The sequence below is a fragment of the Chiloscyllium plagiosum genome, unplaced genomic scaffold (genome assembly GCF_037043375.1).
Source record: "Chiloscyllium plagiosum isolate Xiang-an unplaced genomic scaffold, Cpla_swu_hap1 HiC_scaffold_217, whole genome shotgun sequence".
Classification (NCBI taxonomy): Eukaryota; Metazoa; Chordata; class Chondrichthyes; order Orectolobiformes; family Hemiscylliidae; genus Chiloscyllium; species Chiloscyllium plagiosum.
Window position 1 is genome coordinate 18,327 of NW_028270356.1, and position 20,121 is coordinate 38,447.

Below are 20,121 nucleotides of genomic sequence, written 5' to 3' on the forward strand. Positions count from 1 at the left end.
CTCTCTCTCTCAGGGAGATATCTGTACACTGACTGGTGTCTCTCAGTCCCCCCTCTCTCTCAGGGAGATATCTGTACACTGACTGGTGTCTCTCAGTCCCCCCTCTCTCTCTCAGGGAGATATCTGTACACTGACTGGTGTCTCTCAGTCCCCCCACCTCTCTCAGGGAGATTATTGTACACTGACTGGTGTCTCTCAGTCCTCTCTCTCTCAGGGAGATATCTGTACACTGACTGGTGTCTCTCAGTCCCCCCTCTCTTTCTCAGGGAGTTATCTGTACACTGACTGGTGTCTCTCAGTCCCCCCACCTCTCTCAGGGAGATATCTGTACACTGACTGGTGTCTCTCAGTCCCCCCTCTCTCAGGGAGATATCTGTACACTGACTGGTGTCTCTCAGTCCCCCCTCTCTTTCTCAGGGAGTTATCTGTACACTGACTGGTGTCTCTCAGTCCCCCCACCTCTCTCAGGGAGATTATTGTACACTGACTGGTGTCTCTCAGTCCTCTCTCTCTCTCTCAGGGAGATATCTGTACACTGACTGGTGTCTCTCAGTCCCGCCTCTCTCTCAGGGAGATATCTGTACACTGACTGGTGTCTCTCAGTCCCCCCTCTCTCAGGGAGATATCTGTACACTGACTGGTGTCTCTCAGTCCCCCCTCTCTCTCTCTCAGGGAGATATCTGTACACTGACTGGTGTCTCTCAGTCCCCCCTCTCTCAGGGAGATATCTGTACACTGACTGGTGTCTCTCAGTCCCCCCTCTCTTTCTCAGGGAGTTATCTGTACACTGACTGGTGTCTCTCAGTCCCCCCACCTCTCTCAGGGAGATATGTGTACACTGACTGGTGTCTCTCAGTCCTCTCTCTCTCTCAGGGAGATATCTGTACACTGACTGGTGTCTCTCAGTCCCCTCTCTCTCTCTCAGGGAGATATCTGTACACTGACTGGTGTCTCTCAGTCCCCTCTCTCTCAGGGAGATATCTGTACACTGACTGGTGTCTCTCAGTCCCCCCTCTCTCTCTCAGGGAGATATCTGTACACTGACTGGTGTCTCTCAGTCCCCTGTCTCTCAGGGAGATATCTGTACACTGACTGGTGTCTCTCAGTCCCCTCTCTCTCTCAGGGAGATATCTGTACACTGACTGGTGTCTCTCAGTCCTCTCTCTCTCTCTCAGGGAGATATCTGTACACTGACTGGTGTCTCTCAGTCCTCTCTCTCTCTCTCAGGGAGATATCTGTACACTGACTGGTGTCTCTCAGTCCCCCCTCTCTTTCTCAGGGAGATATCCGTACACTGACTGGTGTGTCTCAGTCCCCTCTCTCTCTCTCAGGGAGATATCTGTACACTGACTGGTGTCTCTCAGTCCCCTCTTTCTCTCTCAGGGAGATATCTGCACACTGACTGGTGTCTCTCAGTCCCCCCTCTCTTTCTCAGGGAGATATCCGTCCACTGACTGGTGTCTCTCAGTCCCCCCTCTCTCTCTCAGGGAGATATCTGTACACTGACTGGTGTCTCTCAGTCCCCTCTCTCTGTCAGGGAGATATCTGCACACTGACTGGTGTCTCTCAGTCCCCCCTCTCTTTCTCAGGGAGATATCTGTACACTGACTGGTGTCTCTCAGTCCCCCCACCACTCTCAGGGAGATATGTGTACACTGACTGGTGTCTCTCAGTCCCCCCTCTCTCTCTCAGGGAGATATCTGTACACTGACTGGTGTCTCTCAGTCCCCCCTCTCTCTCTCAGGGAGATATCTGGACACTGACCGGTGTCTCTCAGTCCCCTCTCTCTCTTAGGGAGATATCTGTACACTGACTGGTGTCTCTCAGTCCCCCCTCTCTCTCAGGGAGATATCTGTACACTGACTGGTGTCTCTCAGTCCACTCTCTCTCTCTCAGGCAGATATCTGTACACTGACTGGTGTCTCTCAGTCCTCTCTCTCTCTCTCTCAGGGAGATATCTGTACACTGACTGGTGTCTCTCAGTCCCCTCGCTCGCTCAGGGAGATATCTGTACACTGACTGGTGTCTCTCAGTCCCCTCTCTCTCAGGGAGATATCTGTACACTGACTGGTGTCTCTCAGTCCCCCCTCTCTCGCTCAGGGAGATATCTGTACACTGACTGGTGTCTCTCAGTCCCCCCTCACTCTCAGGGAGATATCTGTACACTGACTGGTGTCTTTCAGTCCCCCCTCTCTCACTCAGGGAGATATCTGTACACTGACTGGTGTCTCTCAGTCCCCCCTCTCTCTCTCAGGGAGATATCTGTACACTGACTGGTGTCTCTCAGACCCCTCTCTCTCAGGAAGATATCTGTACACTGACTGGTGTCTCTCAGTCCCCTCTCACTGTCAGGGAGATATATGTACACTGACTGGTGTCTCTCAGTCCCCTCTCTCTCAGGGAGATATCTGTGCACTGACTGGTGTCTCTCAGTCCCCCCTCTCTCCCTCTCAGGGAAATATCTGTACACTGACTGGTGACTCTCAGTCCCCCCTCTCTCTCTCTCAGGGAGATATCTGCACACTGACTGGTGTCTCTCAGTCCCCTCTCTCTCTCAGGGAGATATCTGTACACTGACTGGTGTCTCTCAGTCCCCCCTCTCACTCTTAGGGAGATATCTGTACACTGACTGGTGTCTCTCAGTCCCCTCTCTCAGGGAGATATCTGTACACTGACTGGTGTCTCTCAGTCCCCCCTCTCACTCTTAGGGAGATATCTGTACACTGACTGGTGTCTCTCAGTCCCCTCTTTCTCTCTCAGGGAGATATCTGCACACTGACTGATGTCTCTCAGTCCCCCCTCTCTTTCTCAGGGAGATATCCGTACACTGACTGGTGTGTCTCAGTCCCCTCTCTCTCTCTCAGGGAGATATCTGTACACTGACTGGTGTCTCTCAGTCCCCACTTTCTCTCTCAGGGAGATATCTGCACACTGACTGGTGTCTCTCAGTCCCCCCTCTCTTTCTCAGGGAGATATCCGTCCACTGACTGGTGTCTCTCAGTCCCCCCTCTCTCTCTCAGGGAGATATCTGTACACTGACTGGTGTCTCTCAGTCCCCTCTCTCTGTCAGGGAGATATCTGCACACTGACTGGTGTCTCTCAGTCCCCCCACCTCTCTCAGGGAGATATCTGTACACTGACTGGTGTCTCTCAGTCCCCCCACCTCTCTCAGGGAGATATGTGTACACTGACGGGTGTCTCTCAGTCCTCTCTCTCTCTCTCAGGGAGATATCTGCACACTGACTGGTGTCTCTCAGTCCCCTCTTTCTCTCAGGGAGATATCTGTACACTAAAAGGTGTCTCTCAGTCCCCCCTCTCTCTCTCTCAGGGAGATATCTGTACACTGACTGGTGTCTCTCAGTCGCCCCCCTCTCTCTCAGGGAGATATCTGTACACTGACTGGTGTCTCTCAGTCCCCCCTCTCTCTCTCTCAGGGAGATATCTGGAGACTGACCGGTGTCTCTCAGTCCCCTCTCTCTCTTAGGGAGATATCTGTACACTGACTGGTGTCTCTCAGTCCCCCCTCTCTCTCTCTCAGGGAGATATCTGTACACTGACTGGTGTCTCTCAGTCGCCCCCCTCTCTCTCAGGGAGATATCTGTACACTGACTGGTGTCTCTCAGTCACCTCTCTCTCAGGGAGATATCTGTACACTGACTGGTGTCTCTCAGTCCCCCCTCTCTCGCTCAGGGAGATATCTGTACACTGACTGGTGTCTCTCAGTCCCCCCTCTCTCTCAGGGAGATATCTGTACACTGACTGGTGTCTCTCAGTCCCCCCTCTCTCTCTCAGGGAGATATCTGTACACCGACTGGTGTCTCTCAGTCCCCCCTCTCTCTCTCTCAGGGAGATATCTGGACACTGACCGGTGTCTCTCAGTCCCCTCTCTCTCTCAGGGAGTTATCTGTACACTGACTGGTGTCTCTCAGACCCCTCTCTCTCTCTCAGGAAGATATCTGTACACTGACTGGTGTCTCTCAGTCCCCTCTCACTGTCAGGGAGATATATGTACACTGACTGGTGTCTCTCAGTCCCCTCTCTCTCAGGGAGATATCTGTGCACTGACTGGTGTCTCTCAGTCCCCCGTCTCTCCCTCTCAGGGAAATATCTGTACACTGACTGGTGTCTCTCAGTCCCCTCTCTCTCTCTCTCAGGGAGATATCTGCACACTGACTGGTGTCTCTCAGTCCCCTCTCTCTCTCAGGGAGATATCTGTACACTGACTGTGTCTCTCAGTCCCCCCTCTCACTCTTAGGGAGATATCTGTACACTGACTGGTGTCTCTCAGTCCCCTCTCTCAGGGAGATATCTGTACACTGACTGGTGTCTCTCAGTCCCCTCTTTCTCTCTCAGGGAGATATCTGCACACTGACTGATGTCTCTCAGTCCCCCCTCTCTTTCTCAGGGAGATATCCGTACACTGACTGGTGTGTCTCAGTCCCCTCTCTCTCTCTCAGGGAGATATCTGTACACTGACTGGTGTCTCTCAGTCCCCACTTTCTCTCTCAGGGAGATATCTGCACACTGACTGGTGTCTCTCAGTCCCCCCTCTCTTTCTCAGGGAGATATCCGTCCACTGACTGGTGTCTCTCAGTCCCCCCTCTCTCTCTCAGGGAGATATCTGTACACTGACTGGTGTCTCTCAGTCCCCTCTCTCTGTCAGGGAGATATCTGCACACTGACTGGTGTCTCTCAGTCCCCTCTCTCTCTCAGGGAGATATCTGTACACTGACTGGTGTCTCTCAGTCCCCCCACCTCTCTCAGGGAGATATGTGTACACTGACGGGTGTCTCTCAGTCCTCTCTCTCTCTCTCAGGGAGATATCTGCACACTGACTGGTGTCTCTCAGTCCCCTCTTTCTCTCAGGGAGATATCTGTACACTAAAAGGTGTCTCTCAGTCCCCCCTCTCTCTCTCTCAGGGAGATATCTGTACACTGACTGGTGTCTCTCAGTCGCCCCCCTCTCTCTCAGGGAGATATCTGTACACTGACTGGTGTCTCTCAGTCCCCCCTCTCTCTCTCAGGGAGATATCTGGAGACTGACCGGTGTCTCTCAGTCCCCTCTCTCTCTTAGGGAGATATCTGTACACTGACTGGTGTCTCTCAGTACCCCCTCTCTCTCTCTCAGGGAGATATCTGTACACTGACTGGTGTCTCTCAGTCGCCCCCCTCTCTCTCAGGGAGATATCTGTACACTGACTGGTGTCTGTCAGTCACCTCTCTCTCAGGGAGATATCTGTACACTGACTGGTGTCTCTCAGTCCCCCCTCTCTCGCTCAGGGAGATATCTGTACACTGACTGGTGTCTCTCAGTCCCCCCTCTCTCTCAGGGAGATATCTGTACACTGACTGGTGTCTCTCAGTCCCCCCTCTCTCTCTCAGGGAGATATCTGTACACTGACTGGTGTCTCTCAGTCCCCCCTCTCTCTCTCAGGGAGATATCTGGACACTGACCGGTGTCTCGCAGTCCCCTCTCTCTCTTAGGGAGATATCTGTACACTGACTGGTGTCTCTCAGTCCCCCCTCTCTCTCAGGGAGATATCTGTACACTGACTGGTATCTCTCAGTCCACTCTCTCTCTCAGGCAGATATCTGTACACTGACTGGTGTCTCTCAGTCACCTCTCTCTCAGGGAGATATCTGTACACTGACTGGTGTCTCTCAGTCCCCTCGCTCGCTCAGGGAGATATCTGTACACTGACTGGTGTCTCTCAGTCCCCTCTCTCTCAGGGAGTTATCTGTACACTGACTGGTGTCTCTCAGACCCCTCTCTCTCTCTCAGGAAGATATCTGTACACTGACTGGTGTCTCTCAGTCCCCTCTCACTGTCAGGGAGATATATGTACACTGACTGGTGTCTCTCAGTCCCCTCTCTCTCAGGGAGATATCTGTGCACTGACTGGTGTCTCTCAGTCCCCCGTCTCTCCCTCTCAGGGAAATATCTGTACACCGACTGGTGTCTCTCAGTCCCCTCTCTCTCTCTCTCAGGGAGATATCTGCACACTGACTGGTGTCTCTCAGTCCCCTCTCTCTCTCAGGGAGATATCTGTACACTGACTGGTGTCTCTCAGTCCCCCCTCTCACTCTTAGGGAGATATCTGTACACTGACTGGTGTCTCTCAGTCCCCTCTCTCTCAGGGAGTTATCTGTACACTGACTGGTGTCTCTCAGACCCCTCTCTCTCTCTCAGGAAGATATCTGTACACTGACTGGTGTCTCTCAGTCCCCTCTCACTGTCAGGGAGATATATGTACACTGACTGGTGTCTCTCAGTCCCCTCTCTCTCAGGGAGATATCTGTGCACTGACTGGTGTCTCTCAGTCCCCCGTCTCTCCCTCTCAGGGAAATATCTGTACACTGACTGGTGTCTCTCAGTCCCCTCTCTCTCTCTCTCAGGGAGATATCTGCACACTGACTGGTGTCTCTCAGTCCCCTCTCTCTCTCAGGGAGATATCTGTACACTGACTGGTGTCTCTCAGTCCCCCCTCTCACTCTTAGGGAGATATCTGTACACTGACTGGTGTCTCTCAGTCCCCTCTCTCAGGGAGATATCTGTACACTGACTGGTGTTTCTCAGTCCCCTCTCTCTCTCAGGGAGATATCGGAACACTGACTGGTGTCTCTCAGTCCCCTCTCTCTCTCAGGGAGATATCTGTACACTGATTGGTGTCTCTCAGTCCCCCCTCCCACTCTTAGGGAGATATCTGTACACTGACTGGTGTCTCTCAGTCCCCTCTCTCTCTCTCTTAGGGAGATATCTGTACACTGACTGGTGTCTCTCAGTCCCCTCTCTCTCAGGGAGATATCTGTACACTGACTGGTGTCTCTCAGTTCCCCCTCTCTCTCAGGGAGATATCTGTGCACTGACTGGTGTCTCTCAGTTCCACCCCCCCCCCCCCACCCTCTCTCAGGGAGATATGTGCACACTGACTGGTGTCTCTCAGTCCCCCCTCTCTCTCTCAGGGAGATATCTGTACACGGACTGGTGTCTCTCAGTCCCCCCTCTCTCTCTCTCAGGGAGATATCTGTACACTGACTGGTGTCTCTCAGTCCCCTCTCTCTCTCAGGGAGATATCTGTACACTGACTGGTGTCTCTCAGTCGCCCCCCTCTCTCTCAGGGAGATATCTGTACACTGACTGGTGTCTCTCAGTCCCCTCTCTCTCAGGGAGATATCTGCACACTGACTGGTGTCTCTCAGTCCCCCCTCTCTTTCTCAGGGAGATATCCGTCCACTGACTGGTGTCTCTCAGTCCCCCCTCTCTCTCTCAGGGAGATATCTGTACACTGACTGGTGTCTCTCAGTCCCCTCTCTCTGTCAGGGAGATATCTGTACACTGACTGGTGTCTCTCAGTCCCCCCACCTCTCTCAGGGAGATATGTGTACACTGACGGGTGTCTCTCAGTCCTCTCTCTCTCTCTCAGGGAGATATCTGCACACTGACTGGTGTCTCTCAGTCCCCTCTTTCTCTCAGGGAGATATCTGTACACTAAAAGGTGTCTCTCAGTCCCCCCTCTCTCTCTCTCAGGGAGATATCTGTACACTGACTGGTGTCTCTCAGTCGCCCCCCTCTCTCTCAGGGAGATATCTGTACACTGACTGGTGTCTCTCAGTCCCCCCTCTCTCTCTCAGGGAGATATCTGGAGACTGACCGGTGTCTCTCAGTCCCCTCTCTCTCTTAGGGAGATATCTGTACACTGACTGGTGTCTCTCAGTCCCCCCTCTCTCTCTCTCAGGGAGATATCTGTACACTGACTGGTGTCTCTCAGTCGCCCCCCTCTCTCTCAGGGAGATATCTGTACACTGACTGGTGTCTCTCAGTCACCTCTCTCTCAGGGAGATATCTGTACACTGACTGGTGTCTCTCAGTCCCCCCTCTCTCGCTCAGGGAGATATCTGTACACTGACTGGTGTCTCTCAGTCCCCCCTCTCTCTCAGGGAGATATCTGTACACTGACTGGTGTCTCTCAGTCCCCCCCCTCTCTCTCAGGGAGATATCTGTACACTGACTGGTGTCTCTCAGTCCCCCCTCTCTCTCTCAGGGAGATATCTGGACACTGACCGGTGTCTCTCAGTCCCCTCTCTCTCTTAGGGAGATATCTGTACACTGACTGGTGTCTCTCAGTCCCCCCTCTCTCTCAGGGAGATATCTGTACACTGACTGGTATCTCTCAGTCCACTCTCTCTCTCAGGCAGATATCTGTACACTGACTGGTGTCTCTCAGTCCTCTCTCTCTCTCTCAGGGAGATATCTGTACACTGACTGGTGTCTCTCAGTCCCCTCGCTCGCTCAGGGAGATATCTGTACACTGACTGGTGTCTCTCAGTCCCCTCTCTCTCAGGGAGTTATCTGTACACTGACTGGTGTCTCTCAGACCCCTCTCTCTCTCTCAGGAAGATATCTGTACACTGACTGGTGTCTCTCAGTCCCCTCTCACTGTCAGGGAGATATATGTACACTGACTGGTGTCTCTCAGTCCCCTCTCTCTCAGGGAGATATCTGTGCACTGACTGGTGTCTCTCAGTCCCCCGTCTCTCCCTCTCAGGGAAATATCTGTACACTGACTGGTGTCTCTCAGTCCCCTCTCTCTCTCTCTCAGGGAGATATCTGCACACTGACTGGTGTCTCTCAGTCCCCTCTCTCTCTCAGGGAGATATCTGTACACTGACTGGTGTCTCTCAGTCCCCCCTCTCACTCTTAGGGAGATATCTGTACACTGACTGGTGTCTCTCAGTCCCCTCTCTCAGGGAGATATCTGGACACTGACTGGTGTTTCTCAGTCCCCTCTCTCTCTCAGGGAGATATCGGAACACTGACTGGTGTCTCTCAGTCCCCTCTCTCTCTCAGGGAGATATCTGTACACTGATTGGTGTCTCTCAGTCCCCCCTCTCACTCTTAGGGAGATATCTGTACACTGACTGGTGTCTCTCAGTCCCCTCTCTCTCACTCTTAGGGAGATACCTGTACACTGACTGGTGTCTCTCAGTCCCCTCTCTCTCTCTCAGGGAGATATCTGTACACTGACTGGTGTCTCTCAGTCCCCTCTCTCTCAGGGAGATATCTGTACACTGACTGGTGTCTCTCAGTTCCCCCTCTCTCTCAGGGAGATATCTGTGCACTGACTGGTGTCTCTCAGATCCACCCCCCCCCCCCACCCTCTCTCAGGGAGATATGTGTACACTGACTGGTGTCTCTCAGTCCCCCCTCTCTCTCTCAGGGAGATATCTGTACACGGACTGGTGTCTCTCAGTCCCCCCTCTCTCTCTCTCAGGGAGATATCTGTACACTGACTGGTGTCTCTCAGTCGCCCCCCTCTCTCTCAGGGAGATATCTGTACACTGACTGGTGTCTCTCAGTCCCCTCTCTCTCAGGGAGATATCTGTACACTGACTGGTGTCTCTCAGTCCCCCCTCTCTCGCTCAGGGAGATATCTGTACACTGACTGGTGTCTCTCAGTCCCCCCTCTCTCTCAGGGAGATATCTGTACACTGACTGGTGTCTCTCAGTCCCCCCTCTCTCTCTCAGGGAGATATCTGTACACTGACTGGTGTCTCTCAGTCCCCCCTCTCTCTCTCAGGGAGATATCTGGAGACTGACCGGTGTCTCTCAGTCCCCTCTCTCTCTTAGGGAGATATCTGTACACTGACTGGTGTCTCTCAGTCCCCCCTCTCTCTCTCTCAGGGAGATATCTGTACACTGACTGGTGTCTCTCAGTCGCCCCCCTCTCTCTCAGGGAGATATCTGTACACTGACTGGTGTCTCTCAGTCCCCTCTCTCTCAGGGAGATATCTGTACACTGACTGGTGTCTCTCAGTCCCCCCTCTCTCGCTCAGGGAGATATCTGTACACTGACTGGTGTCTCTCAGTCCCCCCTCTCTCTCAGGGAGATATCTGTACACTGACTGGTGTCTCTCAGTCCCCCCTCTCTCTCTCAGGGAGATATCTGTACACTGACTGGTGTCTCTCAGTCCCCCCTCTCTCTCTCAGGGAGATATCTGGACACTGACCGGTGTCTCTCAGTCCCCTCTCTCTCTTAGGGAGATATCTGTACACTGACTGGTGTCTCTCAGTCCCCCCCTCTCTCTCAGGGAGATATCTGTACACTGACTGGTATCTCTCAGTCCACTCTCTCTCTCAGGCAGATATCTGTACACTGACTGGTGTCTCTCAGTCCTCTCTCTCTCTCTCAGGGAGATATCTGTACACTGACTGGTGTCTCTCAGTCCCCTCTCTCTCAGGGAGTTATCTGTACACTGACTGGTGTCTCTCAGTCCCCTCTCTCTCAGGGAGTTATCTGTACACTGACTGGTGTCTCTCAGACCCCTCTCTCTCTCTCAGGAAGATATCTGTACACTGACTGGTGTCTCTCAGTCCCCTCTCACTGTCAGGGAGATATATGTACACTGACTGGTGTCTCTCAGTCCCCTCTCTCTCAGGGAGATATCTGTGCACTGACTGGTGTCTCTCAGTCCCCTCTCTCTCAGGGAGATATCTGTACACTGACTGGTGTCTCTCAGTTCCCCCTCTCTCTCAGGGAGATATCTGTGCACTGACTGGTGTCTCTCAGATCCACCCCCCCCCCCCACCCTCTCTCAGGGAGATATGTGTACACTGACTGGTGTCTCTCAGTCCCCCCTCTCTCTCTCAGGGAGATATCTGTACACGGACTGGTGTCTCTCAGTCCCCCCTCTCTCTCTCTCAGGGAGATATCTGTACACTGACTGGTGTCTCTCAGTCGCCCCCCTCTCTCTCAGGGAGATATCTGTACACTGACTGGTGTCTCTCAGTCCCCTCTCTCTCAGGGAGATATCTGTACACTGACTGGTGTCTCTCAGTCCCCCCTCTCTCGCTCAGGGAGATATCTGTACACTGACTGGTGTCTCTCAGTCCCCCCTCTCTCTCAGGGAGATATCTGTACACTGACTGGTATCTCTCAGTCCACTCTCTCTCTCAGGCAGATATCTGTACACTGACTGGTGTCTCTCAGTCCTCTCTCTCTCTCTCAGGGAGATATCTGTACACTGACTGGTGTCTCTCAGTCCCCTCTCTCTCAGGGAGTTATCTGTACACTGACTGGTGTCTCTCAGACCCCTCTCTCTCTCTCAGGAAGATATCTGTACACTGACTGGTGTCTCTCAGTCCCCTCTCACTGTCAGGGAGATATATGTACACTGACTGGTGTCTCTCAGTCCCCTCTCTCTCAGGGAGATATCTGTGCACTGACTGGTGTCTCTCAGTCCCCCGTCTCTCCCTCTCAGGGAAATATCTGTACACTGACTGGTGTCTCTCAGTCCCCTCTCTCTCTCTCAGGGAGATATCTGCACACTGACTGGTGTCTCTCAGTCCCCTCTCTCTCTCAGGGAGATATCTGTACACTGACTGGTGTCTCTCAGTCCCCCCTCTCACTCTTAGGGAGATATCTGTACACTGACTGGTGTCTCTCAGTCCCCTCTCTCAGGGAGATATCTGTACACTGACTGGTGTCTCTCAGTCCCCTCTCTCTCTCAGGGAGATATCGGAACACTGACTGGTGTCTCTCAGTCCCCTCTCTCTCTCAGGGAGATATCTGTACACTGATTGGTGTCTCTCAGTCCCCCCTCTCACTCTTAGGGAGATATCTGTACACTGACTGGTGTCTCTCAGTCCCCTCTCTCTCTCTCTTAGGGAGATATCTGTACACTGACTGGTGTCTCTCAGTCCCCTCTCTCTCTCTCTCAGGGAGATATCTGTACACTGACTGGTGTCTCTCAGTCCCCTCTCTCTCTCTCTCACGGAGATATCTGTACACTGACTGGTGTCTCTCAGTCCCCCCTCTCTCTCTCAGGGAGATATCTGTACACTGACTGGTGTCTCTCAGTCCCTCTCTCTCTCTCTCAGGGAGATATCTGTACACTGACTGGTGTCTCTCAGTCCCCCCTCTCTCTCTCAGGGAGATATCTGTACACTGACTGGTGTCTCTCAGTCCCCCCTCTCTCTCTCAGGGAGATATCTGGACACTGACTGGTGTCTCTCAGACCCCTCTCTCTCTCTCAGGAAGATATCTGTACACTGACTGGTGTCTCTCAGTCCCCTCTCACTGTCAGGGAGATATATGTACACTGACTGGTGTCTCTCAGTCCCCTCTCTCTCAGGGAGATATCTGTGCACTGACTGGTGTCTCTCAGTCCCCCGTCTCTCCCTCTCAGGGAAATATCTGTACACTGACTGGTGTCTCTCAGTCCCCTCTCTCTCTCTCTCAGGGAGATATCTGCACACTGACTGGTGTCTCTCAGTCCCCTCTCTCTCTCAGGGAGATATCTGTACACTGACTGTGTCTCTCAGTCCCCCCTCTCACTCTTAGGGAGATATCTGTACACTGACTGGTGTCTCTCAGTCCCCTCTCTCAGGGAGATATCTGTACACTGACTGGTGTCTCTCAGTCCCCTCTTTCTCTCTCAGGGAGATATCTGCACACTGACTGATGTCTCTCAGTCCCCCCTCTCTTTCTCAGGGAGATATCCGTACACTGACTGGTGTGTCTCAGTCCCCTCTCTCTCTCTCAGGGAGATATCTGTACACTGACTGGTGTCTCTCAGTCCCCACTTTCTCTCTCAGGGAGATATCTGCACACTGACTGGTGTCTCTCAGTCCCCCCTCTCTTTCTCAGGGAGATATCCGTCCACTGACTGGTGTCTCTCAGTCCCCTCTCTCTCAGGGAGTTATCTGTACACTGACTGGTGTCTCTCAGACCCCTCTCTCTCTCTCAGGAAGATATCTGTACACTGACTGGTGTCTCTCAGTCCCCTCTCACTGTCAGGGAGATATATGTACACTGACTGGTGTCTCTCAGTCCCCTCTCTCTCAGGGAGATATCTGTGCACTGACTGGTGTCTCTCAGTCCCCCGTCTCTCCCTCTCAGGGAAATATCTGTACACTGACTGGTGTCTCTCAGTCCCCTCTCTCTCTCTCAGGGAGATATCTGCACACTGACTGGTGTCTCTCAGTCCCCTCTCTCTCTCAGGGAGATATCTGTACACTGACTGGTGTCTCTCAGTCCCCCCTCTCACTCTTAGGGAGATATCTGTACACTGACTGGTGTCTCTCAGTCCCCTCTCTCAGGGAGATATCTGTACACTGACTGGTGTCTCTCAGTCCCCTCTCTCTCTCAGGGAGATATCGGAACACTGACTGGTGTCTCTCAGTCCCCTCTCTCTCTCAGGGAGATATCTGTACACTGATTGGTGTCTCTCAGTCCCCCCTCTCACTCTTAGGGAGATATCTGTACACTGACTGGTGTCTCTCAGTCCCCTCTCTCTCTCTCTTAGGGAGATATCTGTACACTGACTGGTGTCTCTCAGTCCCCTCTCTCTCTCTCTCAGGGAGATATCTGTACACTGACTGGTGTCTCTCAGTCCCCTCTCTCTCTCTCTCACGGAGATATCTGTACACTGACTGGTGTCTCTCAGTCCCCCCTCTCTCTCTCAGGGAGATATCTGTACACTGACTGGTGTCTCTCAGTCCCTCTCTCTCTCTCTCAGGGAGATATCTGTACACTGACTGGTGTCTCTCAGTCCCCCCTCTCTCTCTCAGGGAGATATCTGTACACTGACTGGTGTCTCTCAGTCCCCCCTCTCTCTCTCAGGGAGATATCTGGACACTGACTGGTGTCTCTCAGACCCCTCTCTCTCTCTCAGGAAGATATCTGTACACTGACTGGTGTCTCTCAGTCCCCTCTCACTGTCAGGGAGATATATGTACACTGACTGGTGTCTCTCAGTCCCCTCTCTCTCAGGGAGATATCTGTGCACTGACTGGTGTCTCTCAGTCCCCCGTCTCTCCCTCTCAGGGAAATATCTGTACACTGACTGGTGTCTCTCAGTCCCCTCTCTCTCTCTCTCAGGGAGATATCTGCACACTGACTGGTGTCTCTCAGTCCCCTCTCTCTCTCAGGGAGATATCTGTACACTGACTGTGTCTCTCAGTCCCCCCTCTCACTCTTAGGGAGATATCTGTACACTGACTGGTGTCTCTCAGTCCCCTCTCTCAGGGAGATATCTGTACACTGACTGGTGTCTCTCAGTCCCCTCTTTCTCTCTCAGGGAGATATCTGCACACTGACTGATGTCTCTCAGTCCCCCCTCTCTTTCTCAGGGAGATATCCGTACACTGACTGGTGTGTCTCAGTCCCCTCTCTCTCTCTCAGGGAGATATCTGTACACTGACTGGTGTCTCTCAGTCCCCACTTTCTCTCTCAGGGAGATATCTGCACACTGACTGGTGTCTCTCAGTCCCCCCTCTCTTTCTCAGGGAGATATCCGTCCACTGACTGGTGTCTCTCAGTCCCCCCTCTCTCTCTCTCAGGGAGATATCTGTACACTGACTGGTGTCTCTCAGTCCCCTCTCTCTGTCAGGGAGATATCTGCACACTGACTGGTGTCTCTCAGTCCCCTCTCTCTCTCAGGGAGATATCTGTACACTGACTGGTGTCTCTCAGTCCCCCCACCTCTCTCAGGGAGATATGTGTACACTGACGGGTGTCTCTCAGTCCTCTCTCTCTCTCTCAGGGAGATATCTGCACACTGACTGGTGTCTCTCAGTCCCCTCTTTCTCTCAGGGAGATATCTGGACACTAAAAGGTGTCTCTCAGTCCCCCCTCTCTCTCTCTCACGGAGATATCTGTACACTGACTGGTGTCTCTCAGTCGCCCCCCTCTCTCTCAGGGAGATATCTGTACACTGACTGGTGTCTCTCAGTCCCCCCTCTCTCTCTCAGGGAGATATCTGGAGACTGACCGGTGTCTCTCAGTCCCCTCTCTCTCTTAGGGAGATATCTGTACACTGACTGGTGTCTCTCAGTACCCCCTCTCTCTCTCTCAGGGAGATATCTGTACACTGACTGGTGTCTCTCAGTCGCCCCCCTCTCTCTCAGGGAGATATCTGTACACTGACTGGTGTCTGTCAGTCACCTCTCTCTCAGGGAGATATCTGTACACTGACTGGTGTCTCTCAGTCCCCCCTCTCTCGCTCAGGGAGATATCTGTACACTGACTGGTGTCTCTCAGTCCCCCCTCTCTCTCAGGGAGATATCTGTACACTGACTGGTGTCTCTCAGTCCCCCCTCTCTCTCTCAGGGAGATATCTGTACACTGACTGGTGTCTCTCAGTCCCCCCTCTCTCTCTCAGGGAGATATCTGGACACTGACCGGTGTCTCGCAGTCCCCTCTCTCTCTTAGGGAGATATCTGTACACTGACTGGTGTCTCTCAGTCCCCCCTCTCTCTCAGGGAGATATCTGTACACTGACTGGTATCTCTCAGTCCACTCTCTCTCTCAGGCAGATATCTGTACACTGACTGGTGTCTCTCAGTCACCTCTCTCTCAGGGAGATATCTGTACACTGACTGGTGTCTCTCAGTCCCCTCGCTCGCTCAGGGAGATATCTGTACACTGACTGGTGTCTCTCAGTCCCCTCTCTCTCAGGGAGTTATCTGTACACTGACTGGTGTCTCTCAGACCCCTCTCTCTCTCTCAGGAAGATATCTGTACACTGACTGGTGTCTCTCAGTCCCCTCTCACTGTCAGGGAGATATATGTACACTGACTGGTGTCTCTCAGTCCCCTCTCTCTCAGGGAGATATCTGTGCACTGACTGGTGTCTCTCAGTCCCCCGTCTCTCCCTCTCAGGGAAATATCTGTACACTGACTGGTGTCTCTCAGTCCCCTCTCTCTCTCTCTCAGGGAGATATCTGCACACTGACTGGTGTCTCTCAGTCCCCTCTCTCTCTCAGGGAGATATCTGTACACTGACTGGTGTCTCTCAGTCCCCCCTCTCACTCTTAGGGAGATATCTGTACACTGACTGGTGTCTCTCAGTCCCCTCTCTCTCAGGGAGTTATCTGTACACTGACTGGTGTCTCTCAGACCCCTCTCTCTCTCTCAGGAAGATATCTGTACACTGACTGGTGTCTCTCAGTCCCCTCTCACTGTCAGGGAGATATATGTACACTGACTGGTGTCTCTCAGTCCCCTCTCTCTCAGGGAGATATCTGTGCACTGACTGGTGTCTCTCAGTCCCCCGTCTCTCCCTCTCAGGGAAATATCTGTACACTGACTGGTGTCTCTCAGTCCTCTCTCTCTCTCTCAGGGAGATATCTGTACACTGACTGGTGTCTCTCAGTCCCCCCTCTCACTCTTAGGGAGATATCTGTACACTGACTGGTGTCTCTCAGTCACCTCTCTCTCAGGGAGATATCTGTACACTGACTGGTGTCTCTCAGTCCCCCCTCTCTCGCTCAGGGAGATATCTGTACACTGACTGGTGTCTCTCAGTCCCCCCTCTCTCTCAGGGAGATATCTGTACACTGACTGGTGTCTCTCAGTCCCCCCTCTCTCTCTCAGGGAGATATCTGTACACTGACTGGTGTCTCTCAGTCCCCCCTCTCTCTCTCAGGGAGATATCTGGACACTGACCGGTGTCTCGCAGTCCCCTCTCTCTCTTAGGGAGATATCTGTACACTGACTGGTGTCTCTCAGTCCCCCCTCTCTCTCAGGGAGATATCTGTACACTGACTGGTATCTCTCAGTCCACTCTCTCTCTCAGGCAGATATCTGTACACTGACTGGTGTCTCTCAGTCACCTCTCTCTCAGGGAGATATCTGTACACTGACTGGTGTCTCTCAGTCCCCTCGCTCGCTCAGGGAGATATCTGTACACTGACTGGTGTCTCTCAGTCCCCTCTCTCTCAGGGAGTTATCTGTACACTGACTGGTGTCTCTCAGACCCCTCTCTCTCTCTCAGGAAGATATCTGTACACTGACTGGTGTCTCTCAGTCCCCTCTCACTGTCAGGGAGATATATGTACACTGACTGGTGTCTCTCAGTCCCCTCTCTCTCAGGGAGATATCTGTGCACTGACTGGTGTCTCTCAGTCCCCCGTCTCTCCCTCTCAGGGAAATATCTGTACACTGACTGGTGTCTCTCAGTCCCCTCTCTCTCTCTCTCAGGGAGATATCTGCACACTGACTGGTGTCTCTCAGTCCCCTCTCTCTCTCAGGGAGATATCTGTACACTGACTGGTGTCTCTCAGTCCCCCCTCTCACTCTTAGGGAGATATCTGTACACTGACTGGTGTCTCTCAGTCCCCTCTCTCTCAGGGAGTTATCTGTACACTGACTGGTGTCTCTCAGACCCCTCTCTCTCTCTCAGGAAGATATCTGTACACTGACTGGTGTCTCTCAGTCCCCTCTCACTGTCAGGGAGATATATGTACACTGACTGGTGTCTCTCAGTCCCCTCTCTCTCAGGGAGATATCTGTGCACTGACTGGTGTCTCTCAGTCCCCCGTCTCTCCCTCTCAGGGAAATATCTGTACACTGACTGGTGTCTCTCAGTCCCCTCTCTCTCTCTCTCAGGGAGATATCTGCACACTGACTGGTGTCTCTCAGTCCCCTCTCTCTCTCAGGGAGATATCTGTACACTGACTGGTGTCTCTCAGTCCCCCCTCTCACTCTTAGGGAGATATCTGTACACTGACTGGTGTCTCTCAGTCCCCTCTCTCAGGGAGATATCTGTACACTGACTGGTGTTTCTCAGTCCCCTCTCTCTCTCAGGGAGATATCGGAACACTGACTGGTGTCTCTCAGTCCCCTCTCTCTCTCAGGGAGATATCTGTACACTGATTGGTGTCTCTCAGTCCCCCCTCTCACTCTTAGGGAGATATCTGTACACTGACTGGTGTCTCTCAGTCCCCTCTCTCTCAGGGAGATATCTGTGCACTGACTGGTGTCTCTCAGTCCCCCGTCTCTCCCTCTCAGGGAAATATCTGTACACTGACTGGTGTCTCTCAGTCCCCTCTCTCTCTCTCTCAGGGAGATATCTGCACACTGACTGGTGTCTCTCAGTCCCCTCTCTCTCTCAGGGAGATATCTGTACACTGACTGGTGTCTCTCAGTCCCCCCTCTCACTCTTAGGGAGATATCTGTACACTGACTGGTGTCTCTCAGTCCCCTCTCTCTCAGGGAGTTATCTGTACACTGACTGGTGTCTCTCAGACCCCTCTCTCTCTCTCAGGAAGATATCTGTACACTGACTGGTGTCTCTCAGTCCCCTCTCACTGTCAGGGAGATATATGTACACTGGCTGGTGTCTCTCAGTCCCCTCTCTCTCAGGGAGATATCTGTGCACTGACTGGTGTCTCTCAGTCCCCCGTCTCTCCCTCTCAGGGAAATATCTGTACACTGACTGGTGTCTCTCAGTCCCCTCTCTCTCAGGGAGATATCTGCACACTGACTGGTGTCTCTCAGTCCCCTCTCTCTCTCAGGGAGATATCTGTACACTGACTGGTGTCTCTCAGTCCCCCCTCTCACTCTTAGGGAGATATCTGTACACTGACTGGTGTCTCTCAGTCCCCTCTCTCAGGGAGATATCTGTACACTGACTGGTGTTTCTCAGTCCCCTCTCTCTCTCAGGGAGATATCGGAACACTGACTGGTGTCTCTCAGTCCCCTCTCTCACTCAGGGAGATATCTGTACACTGATTGGTGTCTCTCAGTCCCCCCTCTCACTCTTAGGGAGATATCTGTACACTGACTGGTGTCTCTCAGTCCCCTCTCTCTCTCTCTTAGGGAGATATCTGTACACTGACTGGTGTCTCTCAGTCCCCTCTCTCTCAGGGAGATATCTGTACACTGACTGGTGTCTCTCAGTTCCCCCTCTCTCTCAGGGAGATATCTGTGCACTGACTGGTGTCTCTCAGTTCCACCCCCCCCCCCCCCCACCCTCTCTCAGGGAGATATGTGCACACTGACTGGTGTCTCTCAGTCCCCCCTCTCTCTCTCAGGGAGATATCTGTACACGGACTGGTGTCTCTCAGTCCCCCCTCTCTCTCTCTCTCAGGGAGATATCTGTACACTGACTGGTGTCTCTCAGTCCCCTCTCTCTCTCAGGGAGATATCTGTACACTGACTGGTGTCTCTCAGTCGCCCCCCTCTCTCTCAGGGAGATATCTGTACACTGACTGGTGTCTCTCAGTCCCCTCTCTCTCAGGGAGATATCTGCACACTGACTGGTGTCTCTCAGTCCCCCCTCTCTTTCTCAGGGAGATATCCGTCCACTGACTGGTGTCTCTCAGTCCCCCCTCTCTCTCTCAGGGAGATATCTGTACACTGACTGGTGTCTCTCAGTCCCCTCTCTCTGTCAGGGAGATATCTGTACACTGACTGGTGTCTCTCAGTCCCCCCACCTCTCTCAGGGAGATATGTGTACACTGACGGGTGTCTCTCAGTCCTCTCTCTCTCTCTCAGGGAGATATCTGCACACTGACTGGTGTCTCTCAGTCCCCTCTTTCTCTCAGGGAGATATCTGTACACTAAAAGGTGTCTCTCAGTCCCCCCTCTCTCTCTCTCAGGGAGATATCTGTACACTGACTGGTGTCTCTCAGTCGCCCCCCTCTCTCTCAGGGAGATATCTGTACACTGACTGGTGTCTCTCAGTCCCCCCTCTCTCTCTCAGGGAGATATCTGGAGACTGACCGGTGTCTCTCAGTCCCCTCTCTCTCTTAGGGAGATATCTGTACACTGACTGGTGTCTCTCAGTCCCCCCTCTCTCTCTCTCAGGGAGATATCTGTACACTGACTGGTGTCTCTCAGTCGCCCCCCTCTCTCTCAGGGAGATATCTGTACACTGACTGGTGTCTCTCAGTCACCTCTCTCTCAGGGAGATATCTGTACACTGACTGGTGTCTCTCAGTCCCCCCTCTCTCGCTCAGGGAGATATCTGTACACTGACTGGTGTCTCTCAGTCCCCCCTCTCTCTCAGGGAGATATCTGTACACTGACTGGTGTCTCTCAGTCCCCCCCCTCTCTCTCAGGGAGATATCTGTACACTGACTGGTGTCTCTCAGTCCCCCCTCTCTCTCTCAGGGAGATATCTGGACACTGACCGGTGTCTCTCAGTCCCCTCTCTCTCTTAGGGAGATATCTGTACACTGACTGGTGTCTCTCAGTCCCCCCTCTCTCTCAGGGAGATATCTGTACACTGACTGGTATCTCTCAGTCCACTCTCTCTCTCAGGCAGATATCTGTACACTGACTGGTGTCTCTCAGTCCTCTCTCTCTCACTCAGGGAGATATCTGTACACTGACT

The 20,121-nt window shown here is 52.9% G+C and overlaps 1 protein-coding gene across 1 annotated transcript in view; it reads right to left on the reverse strand.

Annotated features, from left to right (window-relative positions):
• The window catches only part of LOC122547584 (arf-GAP with coiled-coil, ANK repeat and PH domain-containing protein 2), a 126,095-nt gene that overhangs the window by 18,131 nt on the left and 87,843 nt on the right, over window positions 1-20,121 (reverse strand). The gene's annotated exons all lie outside the window — the stretch shown is intronic.